Here is a 12,967-nt window from a genome sequence, read left to right on the forward strand (position 1 = left end):
TTCCAGTATTCTTGCCTGGAGAATCCCATGGGCAGAGGAGCCTGGCTAGCTACAGTCCATGGGGTTGCAAGAATCGGACATGACTTAGTGACTAAACCACCACCATGAAGGTTGCTAGAGGGCTTCCATAGAGCCTCAGATGGTAAAGAATCTGCCTGCAATGCAGGAGATCTGGGTTCGATACCTGGGTCTGGAAGATCCCCTGGAAAAGGGAATGACCACCCACTCCAGTGTTCTTGCCTGGTGGTCGAAAAGAGTTGGACACGACTGAGCGACTAAGGTTGCTAGAAAACTAATTAAAAAAAAAAAGCTAGAGTTGGCTTATGCCATCACTTAAGTGCAGTAATTTCAGTCTTGCTATTGCTGCAAAGTGAGTCAGAAATGGCATCTCCTGTTTCGTCATCTTTGAGCTAAAATGAGTCATTTCCTCTTTCAGCTAAAGAACACTTCTGTTCATGGAGGCAAATGCTGAGGATCCTTTCCAAGTGAACCCTGAGGTAAGGGGAACTTGACACGTGCCCCTCGGTCACACCACCCATCTGTCCTGCTGTCGCTTCATCCAAGCTCAAGCAGGGACTCTTCTCTCTGGGCTCACAGACAGAATAATTCCAAAGCTGTCAATATCCACGTTGTTGCATTCTGCTGTTCTCAAAGACATTTTTCATCTCCCTACCCTGTCCTACCCAGAAAACCCTTCTTTGTTTTTCTCAAAGAAAATACCATACCTGTTAACACATGATATCCACGGGGTGCAGTTATGGGAGATTTTAATTTTCTCTGTATAGTTTTCTGTACTTGAGAGAGTTTCAACAATGACTGTTTTATTCTTTTTTTAATATATATTTATTTATTTAAGTTGGGGGCTAATTACTTTACAATATTGTATTGGTTTTGCCATACATCAACATGCATCTGACATGGGTGTACATGTGTTCCCCATCCTGAACCCCCTCCCACCTCCCTCCCCATACCATCCCTCTGGGTCATCCCAGTGCACCAGCCCCTAGCATCCTGTATCATGCGTTGAAACCGGACTAGTGATTCGTTTCACATATGATATTATACATGTTTCAATGCCAAATCATCCTACCCAAATCATCCCACCCTCACCCTCTCCCACAGAGTCCAAAAGAGTGTTCTATACATCTGTGTCTCTTTTGCTGTCTCGCATACAGGGTTATCGTTACCATCTTTCTAAATTCCATATATATGCATTAGTATACTGTACTGGTGTTTTTCTTTCTGGCTTACTTCACTTTGTATAATAGGCTCCAGTTTCATCCACCTCATTAGAACTGATTCAAATGTATTCTTTTTAATGGCTGAGTAATACTCCATTGTATATATGTACCACAGCTTTCTTATCCATTCATCTGCTGATGGACATCTAGGTTGCTTCCATGTCCTGGCTATTATAAACAGTGCTGTGATGAATATTGGGGTACACTTGTCTCTTTCAATTCTGGTTCCCTTGGTGAGTATGCCCAGCAGTGGGATTGCTGGGTCGTATCAGTAACTATATATATTGAAAAGAATGTTGACTTTTTTGAGTGGGAGTTCCTTTGCCAAAAACATAGATGGTAGTACCGAGATTCTTTTCCATTAACTGAAAGAGGCTAACTGATACCATGGATTTGTGGACGTCTTCAATTTCCTTGCAACACTAATTTCAAAGAAATGTTGTGCTTTTAAGTGGATCCGACACTAAAGTGTCTGCCTACAATGAGGGAGACCCAGGTTCAATGCTTGGGTTGCAAAGATCTCCTGGAGAAGGAAATGGCAACCCTCTCCAGTATTCTTGCCTGGAAAATCCCATGGACAGAGGAGCCTGGTAGGCTACAGTCCATGGGGTCGCAAAGAGTCAGACATGACTGAGTGACTTTACTTACTTTCATTTTCATGGCAGTTCTATTTCCAGTTTTTTAAGGAATCTCCACACTGTTCTCCATAGTGGCTGTAGTAGTTTGCATTCCCACCAACAGTGTAAGAGGGTTCCCTTTTCTCCACACCCTCTCCAGCATTTACTGCTTGTAGACTTTTGGATATCAGCCATTTTGACTGGTGTGAAATGGTACTTCATTGTGGTTTTGATTTGCATTTCTCTGATAATGAGTGATGTTGAGCATCTTTTCATGTGTTTGTTAGCCATATGCATGTCTTCTTTGGAGAAATGTCTGTTTAGTTCTTTGGCCCATTTTTTGATCGGGTCGTTTATTTTTCTGGAATTGAGCTGCAGGAGTTGGTTGTATATTTTTTAGATTAATTCTTTGTCAGTTGCTTCATTTGCTATTATTTTCTCCCATTCTGAAGGCTGTCTTTTCGTCTTGCTTATAGTTTCCTTTGTTGTGCAGAAGCTTTTAAGTTTAATTAGGTCCCATTTGTTTATTTTTGCTTTTATTTCCAATATTCTCAGAGGTGGGTCATAGAGGATACTGCTATGATTTATGTCAGAGAGTGTTTTGCCTATGTTCTCCTCTAGGAGTTTTATAGTTTCTGGCCTTATGTTTAGATCTTTAATCCATTTTGAGTTTATTTTTGTGTATGGTGTTAGAAAGTGTTTCAGTTTCATTCTTTTACAAGTGGTTGACCAGTTTTCCCAGCACCACTTGTTAAAGAGATTGTCTTTTCTCCATTGTATATTCTTGCCTCCTTTGTCAAAGATTAAGGTGTCCATAGGTGCGTGGATTTATCTCTGGGCTTTCTATTTTGTTCCATTGATCTATATTTCTGTCTTTATGCCAGTACCATACTGTCTTGATGACTGTGGCCTTGTAGTAGAGCCTGAAGTCAGGCAGGTTGATTCCTCCAGTTCCATTCTTCTTTCTCAAGATTGCTTTGGCTGTTTGAGATTTTTTGTATTTCCATACAAATTGTGAAATTATTTGTTCTAGCTCTATGAACCATTGGTAGCTTGATAGGGATTTGATTGAATCTATAGAGGAGCCTGGTGGTCTGCCATCTCTGGGGTCGCACAGAGTCGGACACGACTGAAGTGACTTAGCAGCAGCAGCAGCAGCAGCATAGATTGCTTTGGGTAGCATACTCATTTTCACTATCTTGATTCTTCTGATCCATGAACACGGTATATTTCTCCATCTATTAGTGTCCTCTTTGATTTCTTTCACCAGTCTTTTATAGTTTTCTATATATAGGTCTTTAGTTTCTTTAGGTAGATATATTCCTAAGTATTTTATTCTTTTCATTGCAATGGTGAATGGAATTGTTTCCTTAATTTCTCTTTCTGTTTTCTCATTATTAGTGTATAGGAATGCAAGGGATTTCTTTGTGTTGATTTTATATCCTGCAACTTTATTATATTCATTGATTAGCTCTCGTAATTTTCTGGTGGAGTCTTTAGGGTTTTCTATGTAGAGGATTATGTCATCTGCAAACAGTGAGAGTTTTACTTCTTCTTTTCAAATTTGGATTCCTTTTATTTCTTTTTCTGCTCTGATTGCCATGGCCAAAACTTCCAAAACTATGTTGAATAGTAGTGGTGAAAGTGGGCACCCTTGTCTTGTTCCTGACTTTAGGGGAAATGCTTTCAATTTTTCACCATTGAGAATAATGTTTGCTGTGGGTTTGTCATATATAGCTTTTATTATGTTGAGGTATGTTCCTTCTATTCTTGCTTTCTGGAGAGTTTTTATCATACATGGATGTTGAATTTTGTCAAAGGCTTTCTCTGCATCTATTGAGATAATCATATGTCTTTTATTTTTCCATTTGCTAATGTGGTGTATTACATTGATTGATTTATGGATATTGAAGAATCCTTGCATCCCTGGGATAAAGCCCACTCGGTCATGGTGTATGATCTTTTTAATGTGTTGTTGGATTCTGATTGCTAGAACTTTGTTAAGGATTTTTGCATCTATGTTCATCAGTGATATTGGCCTGTAGTTTTCTTTTATTGAGGCATCTTTGTTAGGTTTTGGTATTAGGGTGATGGTGGCCTCATAGAATGAGTTTGGAAGTTTACCTTCCTCTGCAATTTTCTGGAAGAGTTTGAGTAGGATAGGTGTTAGCTCTTCTCTAAATTTTGGTAGAATTCAGCTGTGAAGCCATCTGGACCTGGGCTTTTGTTTTCTGGAAGATTTCTGATTACAGTTTCAATTTCCATGCTTGTGATGGGTCTGTTAAGATTTTCTATTTCTTCCTGGTTCAGTTTTGGAAAGTTGTACTTTTCTAAGCATTTATCCATTTCTTCCAAGTTGTCCATTTTATTGGCATATAATTGCCGATAGTAGTCTCTTATGATTCTTTGTATTTCTGTGTTGTCTGTTGTGATCTCTCCATTTTCATTTCTAATTTTATTGATTTGATTTTTTTCCCTTTGTTTCTTTTTTTTCAATGATATGGATGAACTTTATTTTTTTTATTTTTTTTTATTTTTAAACTTTACAATATTGTATTAGTTTTGCCAAATATCAAAATGAATCCACCACAGGTATACCTATGTTCCCCATCCTGAACCCTCCTCCCTCCTCCCTCCCCATACCCTCCCTCTGGGTCATCCCAGTGTACCAGCCCCAAGCATCCAGTATCATGCATCAAACCTGGACTGGCGACTCGTTTCATACATGATATTTTACATGTTTCAATGCCATTCTCCCAAATCTTCCCACCCTCTCCCTCTCCCACAGAGTCCATAAGACTGATCTATACATCAGTGTCTCTTTTGCTGTCTCGTACACAGAGTTATTGTTACCATCTTTCTAAATTCCATATATATGCGTTAGTATACTGTATTGGTGTTTTTCTTTCTGGCTTACTTCACTCTGTATAATAGGCTCCAGTTTCATCCACCTCATTAGAACTGATTCAAATGTATTCTTTTTAATGGCTGAGTAATACTCCATTGTGTATATGTACCACAGCTTTCTTATCCATTCATCTGCTGATGGACATCTAGGTTGCTTCCATGTCCTGGCTATTATAAACAGTGCTGCGATGAACATTGGGGTACTCGTGTTTCTTTCCCTTCTGGTTTCCTCAGTGTGTATGCCCAGCAGTGGGATTGCTGGATCGTAAGTCAGTTCTTCCCTTTGTTTCTTGATGAGTCTGGCTAATGGTTTGTCAGTTTTATTTATCCCCTCAAAGAACCAGCTTTTGGCTTTGATTTTTGCTATGGTCTCTTTTGTTTCTTTTGCATTTATTTCTGCCCTAATTCTTAAGATTTCTTTCCTTCTACTAACCCTGGGGTTCTTCATTTCTTCCTTTTCTAGTTGCTTTAGGTGTAGAGTTAGGTTATTTATTTGACTTTTTTCTTGTTTCTTGAGGTATGCCTGTATTCCTATGAACCTTCCCCTTAGCATTGCTTTTACAGTGTCACATAGGTTTTGAGTCATTGTGTTTTCATTTTCATTCATTTTTATGCATATTTTGATTTCTTTTTTGATTTTTTCTGTGATGTGTTGGTTATTCAGCAGCGTGTTGTTCAGCCTCCATATGTTGCCCTGGGTTGCATGCACTTCTCAGGTCTAAGCCGCTCATGTTCAGGTGCTTGGGTAGTCCTCAAAGGCACAGACTCGATTGGGCATGCGTTTTGTGCCCTTCCCAGGTCCAAGCAGCTCAGGTGACCAGGTGTTTGGCGAGAGCGTTGCTGCGACTTATCACCTCCCCCTGTCACTGCCGTTCAGTTTTCTGGGTATACAACCAGTGCACCTTCTCATGAAGATGTTGACCGTCCAGAATTCCAAGAAGTCTTGGTTTGCAATGAAGCCTGCTTGCAGTTTGGTAGATAATGCCTCTCTGGGACCACGATTGCCCCCTTCCGGCTCTGGCTGCCTTCACCTGCCTGTCATCAGAGGGGATGGGCCAGCCTGCAGCCGGCTAGCTCTGCTCAGTCCTTTGTTCTGTGAGGGGGCCTGACGCTGTCTTGCTGCTGCTGCTGCTGCTAACTCCCTTCAGTCGTGTCCAACTCTGTGCAACCCTATGTCTTAGGTTAGGGCTCTTCGTGTAGCTCTTGTCAGTCCTGTGTTCTGTGAGAAGCCCTGGCAGTGTCTTAGGTTTAGGGCTTTTCACGTGGTAGCTATCCCACAGTCTGGTTTGCCAGCCCACGTTAGTTCCCTCAGATTGCCCTCAGGGCATTCAGGCCGGTCCTTACTCTAAGCAATGCAGCCTGCACCTCCCTGCCCAGCCCCCGCTTGGTAGTGACGGGTGAAGGCATCTGTGCTGCTTCTCTGCTAGGGGAGTTACCATTGGGCACATAATCTGTGGGTTTTAATTACTTATTTATTTTTCCTCCCGGTTATGTTGCCCTCTGTAGTTCCAAGGCTTGCCATAGACTCGGCAGTGAGAGTGTTTCCTGGTGTTTGGAAACTTCTCTCTTTTTTAAGACTCCCTCCCCGGGACAGAGCTCCATCCCTACATTTTTTGCCTCTCTTTTTATCTTTTATATTTTTTCCTACCTCCTTTCAAAGACAATAGGCTGCTTTTCTGGGTGCCTGATGTCCTCTGCCTGCATTCAGAAGTTGTTTTGTGGAATTTACTCAGCTTTCAAATGTTCTTTTGATGAATTTGTGGGGGAGAAAGTGATCTCCCTGTCCTATTCCTCCACCATCTTAGGACCGCCCACGACTGTTTTATTCTTATAAAATCAGAAAAAAAAAGTATCATGTTTGCTTATATTTTCCCAAGAAGCTTTGCATAAATTTTTTAAAATATTTATTTATTTATTTGGCTGCACCTGGTTCTTGTTGCAGCATGTGAATTCTTAGTTGCAGCATGTGGGATCTAGTTCTCCTGCCAGGGATCAAACCCGGGCATGCTTTGTTGGAAACACCGAGTCTTAGCCTCTGGACCACCAGGGAATTCCCTTTGCATAAATTCTTGCCATGGCTTTCTGTCCCCTTTTCAGCCCCTGAATATTGTAACAGTTGCATATCCTCTCCCTCCCAACCCACTGACAGTACTTATGGAAAGACTGATACATGCTGGGCTCTGCAACTCCCCCATCCACTACCAACAAGGAAAGTCACTTCATGGCCCCATGACCCACTGAGCACCAGGCACAATCTGCTAACTTGGATCTCACAAGTTACTGGTTCCCTCTTCCCACCTACAATATCCTATTGCCATTTTGGAATTGGAGTCAGATAGAAGTACTTAACTCACATGTTCCCTCTTCATACCAACTCACATACCATACTCCAATTCCATCTCCCTAAGATACCAGGCCCAATTGGTATCTGATAATATTTCATGACCTGATAAATAGGTCATGAAGTATTATGAGTCCATTTGACAAATGGAGGAACCAAATCTCCCTCTGTATACACTATAGCAAAATGGAACCTAGACCCTTGGAGACCAGTTTGATACGTGTCACCCTGAGGATGCACTCTCTCTTTCAGAGGAAATTAAGGACTCATGAAAATATGAAACTGACAGTAGGTGTTGAGAGAGGGCATCAGAGGGCAGACACACTGAAACCATAATCACAGAAAACTAGTCAATCTGATCACATGGACCAAAACCTTGTCTAACTCAATGAAACTAAGCCATGCTGTGTGGGGCCACCCAAGACAGCTGGGTCATGGTGGAGAGGTCTGATAGAATATGGTCCATTGGAGAAGGGAATGGCAAACCACTTCAGTATTCTTGCCTTGAGAACCCCATGAACAGTATGAAATGGCAAAATCATAGGATACTGAAAGACGAACTCCCCAAGTCGGTAGGTGCCCAATATGCTACTGGAGGTCAGTGAAGAAATAACTCCAGAAAGAATGAAGGGATGGAGCCAAAGCAAAACAATACCCAGTTGTGGATGTGACTGGTGACAGAAGCAAGGTCTGATGCTGTAAAGACCAATATTGCATAGGAGCCTGGAATTTTAGGTCCATGAATCAAGGCAAATTGGAAGTGGTCAAACAGGAGATGGCAAGAGTGAACGTCGACATTTTAGGAATCAGTGAACTAAAATGGACTGGAATGGGTGAATTTAACTCAGATGGCCATTATATCTACTACTGTGGGCAGGATTCCCTTAGAAGAAATGGAGTAGCCATCATGGTCAACAAAAGAGTCCGAAATGCAGTACTTGGATGCAATCTCAAAAATGACAGAATGATCTCTGTTCATTTCCAAGGCAAACCATTCAATATCACAGTAATCCAACCTATGCCCCAACCAGTAATGTTGAAGAAGCTGAAGTTGAACGGTTCTATGAAGACCTACAAGACCTTTTAGAACTAACACCCAAAACAGATGTCCTTTTCATTATAGGGGACTGGAATGCAAAAGTAGGAAGTCAAGAAACACTTTGGGTAACAGGCAAATTTGGCCTTGGAATATGGAATAAAGCAGGGCAAAGGCTAATAGAGTTTTGCCAAGAGAACGCACTGGTCATAGCAAACACCCTCTTCCAACAATACATGAGAAGACTCTACACATGGACATCACCAGACGGTCAACACCAAAATAAGATTGATTATATTCTTTGCAGCCAAAGATGAAGAAGCTCTATACAGTCAGCAAAAACAAGACCAGGAGCTGACTGTGGCTCAGATCATGAACTCCTTATTGCCAAATTCTGACTTAAATTGAAGAAAGTAGGGGAAACCACTAGGCCATTCAGGTATGACCTAAATCAAATCCCTTATGATTATACAGTGGAAGTGAGAAATAGATTTAAGGGACTAGATCTGATAGATAGAGTGCCTGATGAACTATGGAATGAGGTTCATGACATTGTACAGGAGACAGGGATCAAGACCATCCCCATGGAAAAGAAATGCAAAAAAAGCGAGATGGCTGTCTGGGGAGGCCTTACAAATAGCTGTGAAAAGAAGAGAAGCGAAAAGCAAAGGAGAAAAGGAAAGATATAAGCATCTGAATGCAGAGTTCCAAAGAATATCAAGAAGAGATAAGAAAGCCTTCCTCAGCAATCAATGCAAAGAAATAGAGGAAAACAACAGAAGGGGAAGACTAGAGATCTCTTCAAGAAAATTAGAGATACCAAGGGAACATTTCATGCAAAGATGGGCTTGATAAAGGACAGAAATGGAGTGGACCTAACAGAAGCAGAAGATATTAAGAAGAGGTGGCAAGAATACACAAAAGAACTGTACAAAAAAGATCTTCACTAACCAGATAATCACGATGGTGTGATCACTGACCTAGAGCCAGACATCCTGGAATGTGAAGTCAAATGGACCTTAGAAAGCATCACTACGAACAAAGCTAGTGGAGGTGATGAAATTCCAGTTGAGCTATTCCAAATCCTGAAAGATGATGCTGTGAAAGTGCTGCACTCAATATGCCAGCAAATTTGGAAAACTCAGCAGTAGCCACAGGACTGGAAAAGGTCAGTTTTCATTCCAATCCCAAAGAAAGGCAATGCCAAAGAATGCTCAAACTACCGCACAATTGCACTCATCTCACATGCTAGTAAAGTAATGCTCAAAATTCTCCAAGGCAGGCTTCAGCAATACGTGAACTGTGAACTTCCAGATGTTCAAGCTGGTTTTAGAAAGGCAGAGGAACCAGAGATCAAATTGCCAACATCCGCTGGATCATGGAAAAAGCAAGAGAGTGCCAGGAAACATCTATTTCTGCTTTATTGACTATGCCAAAGCCTTTGACTGTGTGGATCACAATAAACTGGAAAATTCTGAAAGAGATGGGAATACCGGACCACGTGACCTGCCTCTTAAGAAACCTATATACAGGTCAGGAAGCAACAGTTAGAACTGGACATGGAACAGCAGACTGATTCCAAATAGGAAAAGGAGTACGTCAAGGCTGTATATTGTCACCCTGCTTATTTAACTTATATGCAGAGTACATCATGAGAAACGCTGGGCTGGAAGAAGCACAAGCTGGAATCAAGATTGCTGGGAGAAATATCAATAACCTCAGACATGCAGATGACACCACCCTGATGGCAGAAAGTGAAGAGGAACTCAAAAGCCTGTTGATGAAAGTGAAAGAGGAGGGTGAAAAAGTTGGCTTAAAGCTCAACATTCAGAAAATGAAGATCATGGCATCTGGTCCCATCACTTTATGGGAAATAGATGGGGAAACAGTGGAAACAGTGTCAGACTTTATTTTGGGGGGCTCCAAAATCACTGCAGATGGTGACTGCAGCCATGAAATTAAAAGACGCTTACTCCTTGGAAGGAAAATTATGACCAACCTAGATAGCATGTTGAAAAGCAGAGACATTACTTTGCCAACTAAAGTTCGTCTAGTCAAGCCTATGGTTTTTCCTGTGGTCATGTATGGATGTGAGAGTTGGACTATGAAGAAGGCTGAGTGCCGAAGAATTGATGCTTTTGAACTGTGGTGTTGGAGAAGAGTCTTGAGAGTCCCTTGGACTGCAAGGAGATCCAAGCAGTCCATCCTAAAGGAGATCAGTCCTGGGTGTTCATTGAAAGGACTGATGCTGAAGCTGAAACTCCAATACTTTGTCCACCTCATGTGAAGAGTTGACTCATTGGGAAATACTCTGTTGTTGGGAGGGATTGGGGGCAGGAGGAGAAGGGGACGACAGAGGATGAGATGGCTGGATGGCATCGCCGACTTGATGGACATGAGTATGGGTGAACCCCAGGAGTTGGTGATGGACAGGGAGGCCTGGAGTGCTGCGATTCATGGGGTCGCAAAGAGTCGGACACGACTGAGCGACTGAACTAATTGAAGTCATGAATAGATGAGAAATCTGGCCAAAATTATCCTACAATATCCTAAATCCATCCCAGGATACTTACTAGTCTTCTAACATTGAGAACGATGATCTTTTGAGGACCATATGATGCTTCCCTGACAGCTCAGTTGGTAAAGAATCATCCTGCAATGTAGGAGACCCTGGTTCGATTCCTGGATTGGGACAATCCACTGGGAGAAGGGACAGGCTACCCACTCCAGTATTCTTAGGCTTCCCTTATGGGTCAGCTGGTAAAGAATCCGCCTGCAATGTGGGATACCTGGGTTCAATCCCTGGGTTAGGAAGATCCCCTGGAGAAGGGAAAGGCTACCCACTCCAAAATTCTGGCCTGGAGAATCCAGTCCATGGGGTTGCAAAGAGTCGGACACAACTGAGTGACTCTCACCTTCTGATGCTTCAGTGTCAGGAATCCAGCCTGGACTTTCCCTCCGGGCCAGAGTTTCTTACTTTTAACACTGTTGACACACTAGAACAGATAATTATTTGTTGTGGGGCTCTTTTGTGTGTTGTAGCATGCTTGGCAGCACCCCTAGATTCCACCCAACAAATAGCAATATTCTTCCCCTCACCCCACTTGTAATGATCAACCATGTCTTCAGATGTTGACTAAGGTTCCAGAGAGGACAAATTCCCCCCCTCAAGCAGTGACAATAAAATCATATTTCCAGACATTGCCAAATGTCCCCTGGGTTGGAGGAAGCAAAATCCACACTACCCCTCCCCCCCAACCCATGCCCACCAGTGGAAAAGCCCTGCTCTTAGTTACCTTGGCCCAGAAAGAACTTATATTTTTCATGCAAGTAGATTGAAATCAATAGTGTTCAGAGAGTAGACATCAGCAAGGACTTGGAGAAGGAGATGCCATGAGTTGTCAAAATGCTTCCACACAACAAGACCCTGTGGCTGAAAGTCCAGGAATACTTGGTAACATTGTAACCCAGCCAGACTGCAGGCTTCTCAGAGTTTCTTCTTCCAAGGCTTCTGCTCCTTGATGCCAAATGCCTCGTGAGATTTGGTTGAGTAAAAGATAAGTGAGAGAGGGAAGGGTAACACTGAACAACCTTTACCTTCCTTTGAGCAACCCTTACCTTCCATATTTCTGGAGGTCTGGAAGAGCACAGTGTGATCTGAGGTGGGGCGCGGTGAGTGGGGGGGAATGGTGACTGTTTTTTGTTTACATGTGTGTGCGTCCATGCTAAGTCACTTCAGTCACATCTGACTCTTTGCGACTGTATGGACTGTAGCTCAGCAGGTTCCTTTGTCCACGGGATTCTGCGGACAAGAATACTGGAGAGGGTTGCCATGCCCTCCTCCAGGGGATCTTCCCAACACAGGGATCAAACACAAGTCTCTTACATCTCCTGAATTGGTATACAAGTTCTTTACCACTGAGCCACCTGGGAAGCCTGTTTATAAATATAAAGCTCATCCACCCCTCATTATCCTCACCCTTTACCCAACCTAGTATTTGGCATGAAAGTGTTGGCTTCTGATGCAGGTATCTGAAAACACAGGCAAGAACTTGAGAGCTGTCCCATGGTTGTCCAAGAGAAACAGAAATGCTTCTCAGTTTCAGGGTGAAAGGAACATCTAAAAAAGCAATGTTCAGAAAAGAATTCAGAAGAAAATAAAAGGGGGGATTGGAATTAAGAGTAGAATTCCAATTCCCATCTGTGACCCCACTGCAAGGGCCACAGTCCATTTTGTGGCCTTCAGTATGGTTTCTGGTCTTTTCAAACTATTAACCCTTCAATCCTGTCCCCATGGCAGTGATCTCTCCCTAACAACCTTTCTCTGACACCTCCCCACCCAGGGTGGAACAGAATGCCGCTCTGAAGGGCATGGCAGATTCTTTTGCAAGATCTTGGCATTCTTTGGGCTCTGCCCATTCCAACCCTTCCACCTCCAGTTCTTTCCCAGGCTCCCATCTACACAGCTTTAACCTTAACTCTCTCCAGGCTTTACGAGACTAGCAGGAACTTCAGAGCAGCCCAGGGCACTGGGGAGGATGTGCCTGTCCATAGCATATACTTTGAAGTGAATCTAAAGCTCTAAACCTATAATCTTTTCACTTACTGGGCTTGCATGCCAGAGTCCTTCAAATGCCTGTCATTTGAGTCTCTGTGTTGACTAAAGTATGGCACTGTGGAAAACCTACACACTTACCTAATAGGAGTAAGATTTTAATTTACTGGTAGGAATTTTGATGTACAATGTTGTGTTAATTTCTGCTGTTTAGCAAAGTGATTTATATATATATATTCTTTTTATATTCTTTTTCATTAGGGATTATCA

General features: G+C 42.4%; 1 protein-coding gene across 1 annotated transcript in view; it reads left to right on the forward strand.

Moving 5' to 3' along the window:
• Nucleotides 1–433: 433 nt before the first annotated feature.
• Nucleotides 434–12,967, forward strand: part of PRLR (prolactin receptor) — a 61,838-nt gene continuing 49,304 nt past the window's right edge. Inside the window, exon 1 of the mRNA XM_055554658.1 lies at nt 434–497. The gene's annotated coding sequence lies outside the window, so the exon portion shown is untranslated. The remainder of the gene's footprint in view (nt 498–12,967) is intronic.

This window comes from Bubalus kerabau, chromosome 18 (assembly GCF_029407905.1).
Source record: "Bubalus kerabau isolate K-KA32 ecotype Philippines breed swamp buffalo chromosome 18, PCC_UOA_SB_1v2, whole genome shotgun sequence".
Classification (NCBI taxonomy): Eukaryota; Metazoa; Chordata; class Mammalia; order Artiodactyla; family Bovidae; genus Bubalus; species Bubalus kerabau.